The 16,705-nt window shown below is 45.6% G+C and overlaps 1 protein-coding gene across 6 annotated transcripts in view; it reads left to right on the top strand.

The window, feature by feature from the left end:
• The first annotated feature begins 5,542 nt into the window (after nt 1–5,542).
• Nucleotides 5,543–16,705, top strand: part of PKNOX1 (PBX/knotted 1 homeobox 1) — a 59,798-nt gene continuing 48,635 nt past the window's right edge. For all 6 annotated transcript variants that reach the window (XM_063102528.1, XM_063102518.1, XM_063102492.1 and 3 more), the window contains exon 1: nt 5,543–5,634. The gene's annotated coding sequence lies outside the window, so the exon portion shown is untranslated. The remainder of the gene's footprint in view (nt 5,635–16,705) is intronic.

Genomic DNA, 16,705 nt, shown 5'->3' with positions numbered 1-16,705 from the left:
AGACACTAAACCTCTGTTGTTTAAGCCACCTGCTTTGTGGTACTTTGTTATGGCAGCCCCAGGAAGCTAATACACCTGGTACAGGGAGACTTGAAATGAGAAAAAAAACTTACTGGGTGTCTCCCATGGGAAACTGCACATTCTTCACGCCTCATCCTCCTGGGCTATCTGACTCCGCTTTTCATTGCCTTTGAGGCAATTGTGTCTGTTGTTTGCATTCTCCTTTGAACTGGTTGTAACACTGTACAGGTTCCCTTGTTCAATTAATGATTCCAATAAGATACTTGCCATGTGTTCACTGCATATCTGTAAGAGTCATGATTTTTTTTCTTTCTGTGATAAAAATTATTTTTTAACATTGGTGAGATTTGGGCCGGCCCGTGGCTCACTTGGGAGAGTGTGGTGCTGATAACACCAAGGCCATGGGTTCGGATCCTATATAGGGATGGCTGGTTGGCTCACTGGCTGAGCGTGGTGCTGACGACACCAAGCCAAGGGTTGAGATCCCCTTACCGGTCATCTTTTAAAAAAGAAAAAGAAAAAAAAAACATTGATGAGATTTGCATCTGGCTGTGGCTGCCATTTCCCTGCTGCGTTTGGCTGGGATCTTTGTAGCCTATTGGGGCAGCATCACCTACCCTGATCTCTTTAGGGACTTCAGTGCTGAAATCGCTTTCTTGAGAAAATCCAAAGCTCAGGGATGGAGAACTGTGGATCCTCCTCATCACAGCCTGAGCTGCTGCTTTGGAAGCTCTGCTCAGCTCAGGGCCTACTGTGCACCAGGTGCTGTGCCTGTGGAAGCTCATTTCCTCCTCTGCATAATCCCATAAGAGATGGGCTACCACCCCCACTTGAGGATGGAGGGAGCTGGGTCCCAGGGAGGTGAGATAACCTTGTTTAAACTCACATAGTAAGTGGCAAAGATAGGCTTCACATCCAGGACCTTGAACCACAAGTTCAGGGCTCTTCTTTCTATACAACTGCCTCTTTTATATAGAAAATGCCAGCTGTGAGCCAGCTCCGAGATGATCCCCAATGATCCTCTCCTCTGGTATTCATGTCTTCATGTAATCCTCTCCCCTTGAGCGTGGGCAGGACCTCTGACTTGTTTTTGACCAATACAATATGGCAAAGAGGGTGGAAGGTCACTTCCATGATTGTGTGAGACTGTAACTCCATCTTTCTAGCAGACTGTTTTCCTCGTAGGCTTTGATGAAACAATCTGCAATGTTGTAAGTTCCCCTATGGAAAAGTCCATATAGCAAGAAACTGAAGGTGACTTGCAGCCAATATCCAGGCAGGATCTGAGGCCCTTGGTCCCTCCACCCACAAGAAACTGAAGGTGCCCACAACCATGTGACTCTGGAAACAGAACCTTCCGCAGTGGAGCCTTCACATGAGACCCCAGCCTTTGATTGTAGCCTTGTGAGAGGCCCTGAAGCAGAGCACCCACTAATCCATGTCTGGACTCCTGATTCACAGAAAACGAGATCATAAATATATGTCGTTTTAAGCCATGAAGTCTGAGATATATTTTTACACAGCAATAGATAACTAATACACCATGTCTTAGAAACATTCCTTCATGCATTCAGCAAACCCTGTTTGCCAGGCACTAGTCCAAGTGCTTGGCATACATCAGTGAACATGGAACTCATGGAGCATAAATTCTAGTGTTTGGGGGCGGGATGGGGGGAGGAAGTGCATGTTAGACAATAGACATAAGAAATAAGTTATATAGTGTCTTAGTCCATTTGGGCTACTGTAACAGAATACCACAGACTGGGTGGCTTATAAACAACAGGCATTCGTTTATCCCAGTTCTGGAGGCAGGAAGTCTGAGATCGGGGTGCTGGCATGTTGGGTTCTGGTAAGGGCTCTCATTCTGGTTCACAGACGGCTGCCTTCTTGTTGAATCCTCTCATGGTAGGAAGAGAAAGTTCTGGTCCCCTCATCTCCCTGTAAGGACACTAATTCCATCACAGGGCTCCACCCTCATGACCTCATCCAAGCCTAATAACTTCCCAGAGGCCCCACCTCCAAAAATCACCACGTGGGGGGGATCAGAGCTTCAACATATGAATTCCAGGGAACACAAACATTCAGTCCAGAGTTACAGAGTATGTTAGGTGTGCCCACTCAGATACCATGGAGAGGAGGGCAGGGCCAGGAGGATGGGCAGTAGGTTGGGAGTCTGCAGTTTTAAACCTCTCCTGAGAAAAGTGATTTTTTGGTTTTTTTGAGAAAGTGACTTTGAGTAAAGACTTCAGGGAAATGAGTGGGGAGAACCATGCAGATATCTTCGGGAAGAGTCTCCGAGGCTGAATTGCACCTGGAGTGATCAAGGAGCAGAGCAGATGAGGCAGAGGCCAGTGGGAGCTGAGGTCAGAGGTCCAGGGAGCAGAGCGAAGATCATGTAGATCCTCATGGTCTACTGTAAGGACTTTGCTTTTACCTTGAGGAGTTGGGTAGAGCAGTGATGTGGTCTGATAGATTTTCAAAATGATCAGCACCCGGTCCTTGCTGGTGACTCCCCACACCCTGCCCGCCTATGCAAAATGGAGCACTTTATCCATCAGCCAGACTGGCCGCCTTAATAAATAAAGAGACTTGCCCTATTTTTAAGTGGTTTTCTTGCTCATTTTTCTCACTAAAGGCTCTCCAGATAATAACCATCCTCGGGGGACTACCCAAGACCTGCCTTTTCCCACCTCTTGACTTATTCTCATTTTCTCCCACATGTGATACAGCACCAGAGTGTACTGTGCCCATCTGGGCTGCTGCTAGCCTTGTGCACTGGGTCATAAGCTCTGCCAGGCAGGGTCCCTGTTCTGCCTTTCTTTTATATGTCCTACCAGCCTGAGACCTGGCTGAGCACACAACGGGTGCTCTGTCCTTCTGGCTGGCACTTTGGCAAAGGGTTCTGCCCTTCCTGTGGCTTCCTTCTAAGTTCCCCTCCATCTGCCTGCTCACCCTCCACCAGGCGCACCGTCTCCAGGCCATGCTAAGTTCCTGTGGTCAACCGTTCACTCACCTTCTCCGTTTCACCTGTGGGGCTTACATATTCCTTCATCAACACACCTAGGATTAAAATGCCCCTCTCAGATAATGAGGAGAGTGAGTGAAACAAAATTAGAAAAACCACACAAAATAATTTTTTTTTCCTTTTTGGCAGCTGGCCAGTATGAAGATAAATTTTAAGAACAATCATAAGAGTATTCATCACTAAATAAGAGCATGTCAGTATGTTTTGTAAGTGGTAAAAGTCCCAAGATCATTCTTTTAACACCCCAAGTTGTACCTAGTGTGTATTGGTCTGTTTCTTTTGTTTACAACAAAATACACGGAACTAGGTATGGCATAAAGAAAACAAAATTTATTGCTTACAGTTTCTGAGGCTGGAAGTCCAAAGTCCAAGAAACAGGTGGTGATCATGACCCAGGGTTCCCGCACTGCAAGATGGTGGAAGCAGAGAGAGCAGAGAAAGACAGACTCTTCATGCTCCCCTTTTAAAGCCCTCAGAACCACACCCATGACCACCATTTTTAATCCATTCACTAGGCAGGGTCCTACAGTCTAATCGCTTTTTCAAGGCCCCACCTTTCAATTACCATAATAGGCCTTCCCACCCTAAACAGTCACAGTGGGGGCTAATTTCTGGGGGAACACTCAATCCAGTGTACAGTGTAACTGACAACAAGCAGGAATTCTACTCATATTTCTATACAAAATTATGTTTTTAAATTTTCTTATACCTAAACATGGTTCTTGAGGAAGAGTAACAAATCTCAGAAAACATATTGGAAAGAGAATAGGCAGAATGGCTGGTTATTTGAATTAAATGCACAAGTGTTTTTGTTTTCTTTAGAAGCCACCCTTATGCTCAACACTAGGGAGGAGGCCCTGTGCGGACTGACAGGTGGGTGGAGGTGAAGGTGGACTCACAGGGAAGAGAAGAGGCTTTGCCCCTTCCAAAGCCCCATACATACCTAATTTTGATTTATTTTTCTTAAGGAGGCCCCCTCAATGTATGAGCCTTGGGCCCAACCCTGGAGGAAGTGATTACTAACAGTGCTTCCAGCACCTTCACCTTTTTCTGGAGACAGCCCGGTGTAAAGGTGGCGGCAGCAGCAGGCCATGGGCAGTGAAAGAATGCAGCAGAAAAAGCTCTGGGCTGATGACACCAGAGCTCTGAGGCCGGATAGTGGGGTGGGCAGGGTGGGGGGGCCTCAGTCTTCCTCTGGACATTTCTGGGTGACCACATGCACCCAGGTCCTCCTGTGAACGCCAGGTGCCTCACAGGCCGCATGGGAACCAGTTGAAAGCTTCAGACCAGGGCCAGGACTGCGAAGAGTAAGCTTCATGGGCACCCCTCAAATGGGTCACACAGGGCCTGTGCTTTGCGTCACGGTCTGCTGTCACTGTCTCGAAATTCTTAACAATCTCTGAACAAGGAACTTTGCATTTCCCTTTTGTACCAGTCCTGCAAATTATGTAGCAGCATTTCCCGTCTTGTCTCACTGGCCTCCCCTTGGCGGACCCTGCCATAGCCCTTCTTTCTGGAAGTTGGGCTCCGCAGCACCCCAGCTCTTTGCCGGTGGCTCCATGGAATCTGTCACTCCGGGCTGTGCATGCTGGACCCACCCCGTCCCGGCTCTGCGTCTCTCCGGGTGGAGTGCGAGGGCCAGCAGAACTGCCGTTCTCCGTGCTGGGCACGGACTCGGTGCGCTGGTCGCACGCAGTGCACAGCGTGAAACGCAAACCACGCTGCGCGGGCGCCCCAGCGGGAGGCCAACCGCACCTGGAGCTCGGCCCGCCTGGACACCCGGGCGGGAAGGAGTAGTTGGGCAGACCGGGCGCACGAGGCCAGCCCGAAGCACCCATGTCCACCGCGCGGACATCACGAGCGCGTGCCGGAGCCCTCGCCCGGGAACACGGCGCCCGTGGTCAGGCCGCGTCCCTGGGCACAGACCTCAGGAGCCGGGCACAACCGCCGCCGGGGGCTATGGCGCACGTGCGCTCTATCTGTGCCGCCCCAGTCCGCGCCCACCCGGCCCCGGCGCCCGGGGAGGAAGGCAGCGAGGCTGCCGAGGGCCCGCACCCAAAGGGTGGTGAGGGCCTCGGATGGTTCAGCCCGTGCTCCCCGCCGGACCGCGGCACATGGTTTCTCCCGGCTGCTGCGCACGCCTCTCCCGGGCGGCAGGGCGCGGGGCGAGAGGAGGAGGCGTGGCGCGCCGGAGGCCCCGCCCTGTTACTGCAAACCCACAAGGCGGGAAGCCCGGCCTTCTGGGCGGGACAGGCCGCTCCTCGTGCCCGGGCGCGGCCGGCGGGGCGGGGCCCAACGCAGGGCGCGAGGCGGGGGCGGGGCCTGCCGCCGCCCGGCCCCGCTCCCCGCCCCCTGAGCGCCAGCCCCGCCCCGCGCCCACCGCTACGCAGGGAGGGGGCGGGGCCGGGCCGCGGCCGGCCCCGCCCCCGCGGTGAATATTGATGCGGCGCGCGTCAGCGTCGCCCTCCTCCCATTGAGCGAGGCTGTGTCGCGTGGCCTAGCGTCGGCGTGACGGTTGGACGCGGGCGCGGCACTGCGGGTCCCGATTGCTGCAGCCGCTTGTCAGTGTGATGAAGATTGGCACCCAGGTAAGCTGTCACTCAACCGCTCCGCCGCCGCCGCCGCCGCTCTCGCCGCCACCGTCCCTATCAATCACACCGGCCCGAGGCCGCCGCCCGCCGCTGCTGCCGCCGCTGCCGTCCGGTTGGCGGGCCGGCCGCGCCCAAAGGGCCCGCGCTTGACCCGCCGCCCGGGGCAGGGGGCGGGGAGGGGGTCGCGAATGGAAGGAAGCAGGCGGCCGCGGGGGAGGGGGCGCCGCCCGCCGGCCGGCGCGGGGGCGCGCCCAGTTTCTCAGTGTGGGTTGAGGGACGCGGAAATTTCTGGAAGGCGCCGCCGCCGCTGCGCCGGGCCCGCTCGAAGCGCGTGCTCCTAACCGTCCCCTTCGGAGCGCGGCGCGCGCCTCTGCGCGGGGCGGGGGCGGGGGCCGCGGGGGCGCGCGGGTGGCGAGGGCGGGGCGGCTTGAGGGGCGGGCTGGCGGGGGTCTTGAGGGGGGCGCGCCGGGCAAGGGCGGGGCGGGGCGGGGCCGGGAGTTCTAGGGCGGGCCGGGGGCGGTGTCAGGGGCGGGTGGAGCGCAGGGCTGCGGGGCTGGCGTCCCTGCCCGGCGGCTTCTGCTCCGGCCTGCGGGGGCAAGAAGATGGCGGCTGTCGACCCTGGCCCCGCTGCCCTGGCGCGGTGGGAGCGAGCGGCACGGTCCTGGGCGGTAGCCGGCCCGGGTGGGCTGAACGGAGGGCGCGCGGGCGCTCGGAGTCCCCGAGCTGGAGCGCTGACCTCAGGGGTGCCCGGGGTGTCTTTTGACGGCACGTGCTTTGGGGTTCCTGTCGTGGGGTTCGGTTTCCAGTTTTTCTGGAATTACAAATATATCACTTACACTGGTATAAAACAGCTAATTTAAAATAGATAACACGAAGTGTGTGGCACGGTCTGGCTGCTGAGTGGATTTTCACGTTCCTTTTCAGAAAGGTGGTGTCACTTAAGAAAAATGGAGAAAAACTGAGTCTGCTCTATTTCATCTTAGTGGGTCTTGACACGCCCTATTTTGATAGTGGCTCTGAGACCTAACCACTTACGTTCTCCTTTGTGATACTTGACTCCTAAAGTGGATCTTAGAATGTGTTGCTAGAATAAAAGTCTGTAGAGATGAGGGGAGAAGTCACAGAGGGGGCTAGGGGGCGCCTGCACGGACGCAAACGTGCATTTGCTAAATTCGATCAGGGCCTTGCAACAATTTAGGATATATTTGGCATATGTAAGGGGGTAAGAGTTAGCATTTTATAAAAGTAACTGATTTGTCCGTAAGAAGTGGGTACTTTCCACTTCAGGGTGAAAGAAACCCCAGCTTTAGTTAGGTATAATTTTATGATTTTTCCTGGCATATTGAAAAGGGGGTTTGCTCTAAATATTATGAGGAGTCGTTGAGGTGGAATGTGAACATATTTGCCAGTACAGTTGCTGATGTTGCACTCAAATCTAGTTGTTTTTTACGTTGATTTAGACGATGGCAGATTGATTCAAATCTGCCTCTCATCACTTTTTCCTTCGTTTACTTAGCGTGGAGAGTGACGTAGATCATCTAGTTGCGATAGTTTGATCTGAAATGCACCATTGTGTAATAAACGCTAGAATATGGTGACAAATACCCCCTGACGGAGTGCTCTCTTACCACAGCAGTTGAAAGACGCTTCCATCTTCAGAGATTTAAGAGTGTGCTTTAAATTGATGAGACATGGTCGGTGAAGCATGACTTGTTTCAAAGATTAACGTTCTGTGTTTATGGTTTAAGTGTCAGCAGATTCCATGGTTAGTGATTCTGGGTGCAAACGCATTTTGTTGGGATTCCTGTCCTCTAGTTTACATATATTTATATTTTTGTGGCAGTGTATTGTAACTTTAGAAAAGGACTGCTTGTGAATTGAAGAAACAAAGGTACTACATACAAGTAGTAACGTCCTATTTCCGGCTTTTCCGTTTGTTGCAATTCCTTTAGGAAGAGTGATGAAATTTCTATGACAACTCTAATGCTTTGTGAAATTTCCTATCACTGGTCCTGCTAAAACTCCAGGGCTTATTGTCTGCCTTCCTAGTTGAAGGAATGCTGAATTTTCGCTGTAAGTTATTGCAAATAAAGATCTGATACTTTTTTCTTTCATTCAGGTTCCCAGATACCGAGTTAAAAACTTCATTAGAAGTCAGTTTACTCTCAGCCTGTCCATTAGTAGGAATATGTATGTGTCCTTTTTTTTCCTTCCTCAGATGATTATATTGATGGCAAAGATGACAAGGGAATAAAAACAGCACAGGGAACTCAGGACTCGGCAGTGTGGGGTCATCGTGAGGGAAGTAGCCAGTGCCACATGGGGAGTACCATTTTGCATCAGTGTGATGACTCGGAAAGGATAAGTTAACAGTTGTATCTTGTATAGGCTGTTTAAGACAACATGCAAAGCGGAAATATAGTGTAGAAAAAGTTCATTATGGAAATTGTTAGAATAAATCTTAAAGAACTGGGAGACATGGTCATTCAGTGGAGTCAATAGGCCTGGCTGCAAGGGCTGTCAGTGAGGCTTTGACGCGTGCCCTGTCCTGCTAGTGAGGGCATGTGCAAAGCACCTAGCCTGCTGCCTGCCCACAGCAGATGGTAGCCTGTTGGTCTGGTTTGTTAACCCCTGCCAGTTTAGTTATTGTTCTGGAAAATTCACACAGAAGGCAGCGTGATACTACAGCAAGTGTGTTGTCTAATTTGTGATTTAAAACTCCTGTTTCTCTAAAGCTCTGCAGTTCTGAGGTCATGCCTCGGGTATTGGGAAGCGGACAGAGGAACTTCTTAATTCTAAGACTTCTTTGGGAAAAGGGTTAACAGCTTTTTCAAAATCTTAAAAACCACTGATCCACTGGGTTGAGAGACTGAGAGTCTATAAGTTAGTAACAATTCTGGGTTCATCTTTTTGTCTTGGGCCTTTCTCTAAAATGATATGGTGCAGTCATGCTGACAGGTCAGGCTTCCAGGCCCTGCCTTCCCTTTCAGGGGACACTGCTCCACATGGATTGTTAGAAATAATCTCTGGGGGAGATTATTTCTGCTCAGGGTGATCTCATCACCCAAAAGTCCTGCTAGTTGGCCCACCCTCTAGCAGAGTAAAGCTATCTACAGGTGAGGCTGCACAGGGACATGTATTGAACATGATGATTTTACCATTTGCCATCTGTGACTAACACGGGAATAATTGTTTTAGTCAGGTTCTAAAGATGGCAAGGAGCAGGCTAAGTACAGGGGGTTTAGGATCATGCAGGAATAAAGAAAACAGGAATCTAGTGGGATCCCTGGGATCACCATATTGCTGGGCTTCTGGGCACGTGGAACTGCAGTTTGGGCTCTGGCAGGATCCAGCTGCCCACCAGGGATCTTGGCCTTCTCCATTAAATTAGACTTGCTCTTCGCTGTCTGCTCCTTTCGGCATGCTGGCTGCCCCGGCCCCCCCCCCCCCAGTTTGGGCCCCACCCAACTCTGCCTCACAGCCTCTCTCAGTCCTCAACTATACCTGCCTCATCCTCTTCTGTTTTCCCAGCACACACCTCAGAGAGAGTGACTGAGCTCTCTCCGCACACCACCTCCCAGGCACTGACTCGAGGGCTGGCCTCTTGGGGCTGGAGGGCTGCCTGGCCAGGGAGAGGTGTCTGCAGTTGCAGTTGGGTCACTCAGAAGGGGCTGTGGATTGGAAGGTATTGTGACTGCAGTTGCCAGAACAGTCTAATGAAACTTATACAGAAATAATGCCTTAATGAGAGCTTGGTAAGCTCTTAATCTATTTTGTTATATTTTGTCTGAGACATTTTATGAAAGTTTGCATTTTTTTGCATTAAAAAAATTAGAAATTTAACTTTACAGGAATAGGGATGTGATCAACATTAAATTGCCAAACTTTACATCCTTCTAAATTCAATTATGTGTTTATGCATACTTTTTTCCCAGTTTTTAAAGTTGTGGTAAAATAAACATAACAAAATTTACCATCTAAACCATTTTTAAGTGTACAGTTCAGTGGCATTAAGTTCATTCACATTGTGTGCAACCATCCCCACCATCCCTCTCCGGAACTCCTCATCTGGTAAAACTGAAATTCTGTACCCATTAAATACTAACTCCCCACTCCTCCTCCTCCCAGCCCCTGGCAACCACCCTTGTACTTTCTGTCTCTTGAATTTGACTACTCTAGGGATCTCATAGAAGTGGAGTCATACAGTATTTGTCTTTTTATAACTGGTTTATTTCACTTAGCCTAATGTTCTTATTTCACTTAGCACATGTTCATCCATGTTGTAGCATGTGTCAGAATTTCCTTTTTTATGGTTGAATAATATTCCATTGCATGTGTGTACCACACTGTTTATGCATTCATCCATTGATGGACACTTGGGTTGCTTCCATTTCTTGGCCGTTGTGAACATGGGTTACAAATATCTCTTCGAGACCCACTTTCAATTCTTTTAGGTGTATGCTAGAAGTGGAACTGCCACATCACATGGTAGCTACTTTTAACTTTTTGAAGACTCGCCATACTGTTTTCCACAGTGGCTGTAAAATTCTACATTCCTATCAGCAGTGCACAAGGGTTCCAATTTCTTCACATTCTTGTCTACACGTGTTATTTTCTATTATTATTATTATTTTTTTTAATAGTAGTCCTCCTAATGGATGTGAGGTGGTATCTTACTGTAGTTTTGATTTGCGTTTCTCTGATTGGTGTTGTTGAGTATCTTTTCATGTGTTCATTGGCCATTTGTGTGTCTTTGGAGAAATATCTATCCAAGTCCTTTGCCCATTTTTGAATCTGGTTGTTTATACACATACATTTTTACATATTAATCAGTTAAGCTATTTTGTGTTGTATTTTTAGTTAGCATTATGTATTTTTCATGTATTTATATAATCCACACATTTCTCATTTAAAAAATTTGATTTCTTCTCACACAATTTTGTGATCTGAGGGTTTTTTTGTATTATTTTATGGCCATGCCTCATGTTGCAGAGCCTTTTGAGCATTTAGGTTTTGGCATTTTTTATGTTTTGCCATCCGAAAGCTGGGTTTCTTCTGACCTCCCGAACTTAGTGCTAGCCAGATTGATAGAGAGTGTGGGTAGGAAGGACAGCAGCTGTCGGTAAGGAGGGCTTGCTGGTGCCCATTTCCACAGTGCTCTGTCCCTCAGCATAGATAGTGCTGAAGAGAGAAAGATTGTCCATGTGAAAGGGGCCCTTGCTTCGAAGGTTTAGGGTTCCGTTCATTGACCCTTAATAAAACACGTACATTATGAAAGCTTTGGTGTCAGTTTTTAATGATGCCAATGACAGCCAGAGCCTTAAAGCTTTGATATGAATTTAAATTTACCAGCTGTAATAGACCATCCAGCTCAGAGACTATTAAACTCTAAAACTATTAAAATGCCTTTGTTATTAGAATTTTGCTGTCTTTAGTGTATATACATGTACCTTTGAGTTGTAAACACTTTTTTTTGGCATGGGTTTTGTTTTTACAGGATTTAATATGTGTGTTTTTATTCAAATATTAAACTTCAAGTGGCACCACCCCAAACCTTGTTTGAAAAATAAAGTGATTTCTTGACAGATGTGCTCAGAATGAGTAATTTATTGACTGAACACCTCTCTGGGATAAGGGCCAGGGTAGAAAACAGATGGACAGCTGGCTTATGTTTTCTGAGCCACAGTTGCCTAAAACTTCTCACACACAACGTGAAAACTCACTGATCTGTAGTGAGGTAGTTAGTATTCTAAAAGTACCTTGGGGCTGCCTGGATAGCTCACTTAGCTAGAGCACGGCCTTGTAACACCAAGGTCAAGGGTTTGGATCCCTGTACTGGCCAGCCACCGTAATAAAATAGATAGAAGGTATCTTTTTGAATAGAGAATTTTGACAGTTTCTTAGATACCTTGACAGCTTTTGTGGGTTTATTAATAAACAGGTTTAGTCTGGAAAAGTATCATCAATTAAATGTTTTGGGGAAAAATTAGTAACAAAAATTCTAGAGAGAGAGTCTCTGGAGTCTTGCTGTCATTGCCAGTTCTTTTCTGGCTTCATAAGTGTCTCTCTTAGTATTATCCTTTGCTTTCTGCAGATACTAGAACCGAAATTACCCTAGAATTTTGAGCGTTTTTATGTTAGTGGAATTGTGCGTGCTCATTACTTAATGCAGCTGCTGATAGCAGATAGGAGGTTGTGCTGCTGGAGGTAATTTGCTAGGTATGGCAGCTGGAGAGGGGGACCGGGCTGCTTGGACTCATCGGGCATAGTAGTGTTTAGTATATTACATTCCAGGGCACAACACGATGTCACAAAAGTGAGAGAGCCCATTTTAGATGGATTAAAAGAAATATAGTAAGATTTTAAAAAACTATAACATGTCTCCTTGGACAGCTATACTTTAGGCCTGAGGTTGGCAAACTGGAGGCCTGTAGGCCAGATGCCATTGTGGCCTGTTTTCGTATGGCCTAGAGCTAAAAATGGTTTATGTATTTTTAAAGAGCTGTAAAGAAAGAAAAAGAATGTGTAATAGAGACAGTATGTGTCTTGCAAAACTAAAATATATGTTTACTTTCTGGCCCTTTACAGAAAAAAGTTTGCTGACCCCTGGCCCCACTACCCCCGCCCCAATTTTTAACTGAAACAAATTGAAGGTCTGGATCTAAGTGGAATCAAATAGCATAACTTAGGGAAATATGGACAACAAACGGAGAATTGGTAAAATATTTTTCCTCAGTGCACTCATACCTTGCTGTAATGAGTGGATAATGTTGTCTATGTAAAAATAGAGCCTGTAGAAATAACTCTGAAGTCATCGTTAGAATCAAAGGAATACATGTGAGTAAATGCTAACAGCTTCAGTCTAGAACTCTGCTTTAGTGACTGACTGGTTCCCATTGAGTGCTGGGAAACCCTGCTTTGCTGATGAAGTCAGCATGGAGGGTCATATTCTTTCCCGTGGCTTCACTGCCTCAACCAGAGCAGTTGTGCTGAGACCCCAAGGCTGCCGGGAAAGCAGGGAAGGCTGCTTGGTCAGGGCTGGCTCAGGAGTGAGATGTTAGTGGGTTGGTTGAGGGAGGGGAGGTCTGGGGCGCTGGTCAGTGCCTGCAGGCTGGGGTAGGGAAGGGGGGCCCAGGAGGACCAGGTGAGGGTCTCCCTCACTGATCTTTGGCTTCTCAGGAGGGCTCCTTTCTTTCTAGAATTCCCCTCCGCCCTTTTTTTTGGTACTGATATCTCAGCATTTCTTATGTAAAAGGAATTTTAAAAGGTGGCTGAATAATCCCCAGCTCTTTTTCAGTACTTTGTAGTTTCCTCATGGACCTTTTGACTGGTCAGGGTAATGTTTAGTTAACTTGCCTGAGGATGTATGTTACTTGTTGTTTATTTAGATATTTGTTTCTGTTTCAATTTTAATGTCAGTTCAGTGTATCCTAAGAATATAATCTGTAACTATTTTCAACTTTAAAAATCTTTTTTAAAGTTTTGCACTTTAATATATGTTATTTTTCCTTATTTTAAAAAAAGTATTCTATGTGAATTATGTTCCAAGTAGAGAATTCAGTCGAATTTATTTTCACTGAGTGGAATATAACATATTATGGAATCTTTCTAGTATCTCTGCCTTCAAAACTTAAAAAATGTTTTTCTAATGTAATTTGCTCATCTAATATTAAGTAATATTGAAAGTGACAATTATAGTATGAAAAAAAGATTTTAATATTTTCTCTTTTTAGCTATATTCCTGGTAGGGTGTCATTAAAATTATCTTAATTCTTATCTAGTCTACGTAATCAGATTTTTTTTCCTTGGCAGATGGCTGGTCAGGGAACCAAACTCTTGACCTTGGTGTTACAAGGCTACACTCTAAACAACTGAGCTAACTAGCCAGCCCAAATAATCGGATGATCAAAAATATTTATCATAAGATGCTTTGTTAAGTTTGATATGGTCCCCCAGTAAAAGGAGACATCTTAATACTGTATTGACGAATATATTGATGAATATGTACAGTATTAAATTTGTGTATGGTATTATACAGGCATCAATTCGGAATGAAGCATTACAGCAAAGTGAACCAGACAGATAATAAAGTTTAACCTCTAAATGCTCTGAAATTTATTTTAAGGGTTTAAAAAATGTTTCTGAAATGATCCCAGATGCGTTTACCTTTCCAAACTTTTGTGTACTTGTTGTCAGCACTGAGCATATAAAGTCGTAGTCCCTGCCACCAAAGAGAGCAAATTTAAGTCTGGAAGTATAATGAACTGTTTTTATATTTAATTGATTTTACAAGGATTGTTTCTAGAAGCAGATTGGGATATAGGTATTAGTGTTGATTTTAGGTAGTGTGAGAGTAACCATTAGATGACTGAAGATATGTAACTCCCAAATTACCAGAGGGAAAAAATAGAACAAACAAAAACAAGAGAGAGTTAAGGAGAAAGAAAAAAAAAAAAAAAGCTTGCTTGGTATCTATCTATCTATCTATCTATCTAATTTATTTATTTATTTATTTATTTGGTGACTGGTCTCTACAGGGATCTGACCCCTTGATCTTGATATTTCAAGGCTGTGCTCTCTAACCATGGTGTATTTTTAAACAAAAAAACTAAGATGGCATAAATAAGCCCAAATACAAGGGTATGTCAACAAGTTCATGGAAAAATAGAATTAAAAGATAATACAAATCTTTCCACAAACTTTTTGGAGTACCCTCATATTGAGGAACCACAGTTAATGTAAATTTCCCAGGTCATAAAACTCCAGATTTAGTAGAAAAATGAAATCCGGCTAAATGTTCTACATAAGTGATACATCTAAAACTAACACAAATAGATTGAAAATGAGGGGATGGAAAACGTGTATATCAGTCTTAACAAAAAGAAAGCAGGTTTAGCAATATTAGTGTCAGACAAAGCTGAACTCAAGGTGAAAGCATTAAAGGGATGCTAACATATTAAACAAACGTATAGTTAAAAATCATAAACATTTATAATACCTAACAACAAAACTTATAAAGACTGATAGAAGTAGGAGGAATTAACAATTCTACACACAGATGGAGAGACTTTAATGTGACTCTCAGCAATCTATAAACCAAACAGATCACAAAGAAGTGAGGCTGTAGGGTAGGAGTTCTCAACCTGGCACTAGTGACATTTTGGGCCAGATTATTATTTGTTGGGGAGCTGTCCTGTGCACTGTAGGATATTTAGCAGTGTCATGCCTTCAACTCAGTGGATTCTAATAGCTACCCCTCTCCCTCACTGTGGTAACCAGAAATGTTTCTGAACATTGCCAAACGTACCCTGCGGGCCAAAATCATCTCAAGTTTAGAACCACTGAAATAGGGAATTTAAATAATACAGCTAATATGTTGGAGCTAATGGATATGTAGCTATTTGTGCCCAACAAACATAAAATATAGATTCTCTTTAATCATATGAGACATTTAACAAAAACTGGTCATATATTAGGACACAAAGAAAATCCCAAGTTTCAAAAAGTAAACTTTAAGCCAGAATCTCATACCACAGTGATGCAACCTAGTTAGAACCTAAGGATGAAAAAGGTAGCTAAAAACATCTACCTGGGTATCTTAAGACCCTCCTCTATATGTCTCTTGGATTAAAGAGGAGATCAAAAACTGTCTTCAGACTCAATATAAATGAGTGACAGTAAGAGGGCTGCACATCCTAACCCGTGGATGCAGCAGAATCAGTACTCAGGAGGAAGAAAGCATGTAGCTTTAAGTGCATGTGTTAGAGAAGAAGAAAAATAAACGAATTCAGCTCTCAACTTAAGAAACTAGGAAAATGAAGCTAACCCAGAGAAAATAGAGCCAAATCTGTTTTTGCTTTCAGCAAATCTGAGTAAGAAGAAATGAGAACATAATACTTTTTAAAAAGGGATGTGACTATAGACATGGAAATTTTACAAGTAGGAACACACCCTATATAACTTGATGGCAGTAAATTTGAGGAGCTGTGTTTATGAAGATATAAAAGACCAGAATTAACCTTTGGGGTAGAAAACCTGTACAGACCAGAAATTTTAGATGAGATCAAGGAAGGCAGTCAAAGATTTCTCTCTTTAAAAAGGCACAGATGGGTGAGTTAGATCAATTTTCATGGAACATGTAATTTTTTTTTTTTTTTGTATAAATTATAGCAACCAGTCACTAAACAAAAAAATTGAGCACCAGCTATGTACAGGACATTATGATAGTGGCTAAGAATACAGTAATGAACAAAAACAGATGGAGTTCCTGCCTGCCGGGAAGTAGTAGAGGAAACAAGTTAATCAAAGACCCATCGAAATAAATGGACAGTCACAACCATGATAAGGACTGTAAAAGAGAGGCACATTTTGCTGAGCTATGGATCAAAGGTCAGGGATGGCTCTCCTAAAATGGGGATGACTGATGTGAACTGTAGAAGAGAACAGGAGTGGTAAAGCCATTCCAGATAGAAGAGGGAACTGTGTGTTCACAGGCTTTGGGGAACTGTGTGGAGCTCAGAGGAACCTGGAAGGGGCTAGTAAGACAGCAGTGCAGAGGAAATGATGGTGGCAGGGAAGGGAGGGAGGAAGAGAAGGCGTGAGCCCAGTCATGCCCAGAGTCATTGGCACTGTTAGAAATTATGTCCATGCCTGTGGGATAGAACAAAATAAATACAAAAAAGAATTATGATCTTTATCTGGTAGCCAGTAGGGATCCCCTGAAGGTTTTTAAACAGGTGTATCATGATCAGATTGAGATTTCCAGAAGCTCTTCAAAGACTTAAGAACATGCCCATGTCCACAGTAGGGAACTGGTTGAATAACCTGTGGTCAGTCAGCATAGTAGAGAATGCTGCAGCTTTAAACAGGAATGAAGGTAATCTCTACCCTGCTGGGTTTATAGTAAGCAAAAAAAGGTAAGGCTCAGAACTATGTGTAGAGTATGGCCTTTTATTTAAGAAAGGCATATGAATGTTTGCTTATGATTAAGAAAAGAAGGCTAACTTCCCGTCTAGTAAAAATGGAGTGCCCTGTGGAGTAGGGAGATGACAGGGTTGTAATTTAGATT

The sequence above is a fragment of the Cynocephalus volans genome, chromosome 1, assembly GCF_027409185.1.
Source record: "Cynocephalus volans isolate mCynVol1 chromosome 1, mCynVol1.pri, whole genome shotgun sequence".
Classification (NCBI taxonomy): Eukaryota; Metazoa; Chordata; class Mammalia; order Dermoptera; family Cynocephalidae; genus Cynocephalus; species Cynocephalus volans.
The sequence above is the reverse complement of the archived record's forward strand: the minus strand, read 5'-3'. Positions and strand labels throughout refer to the sequence as shown.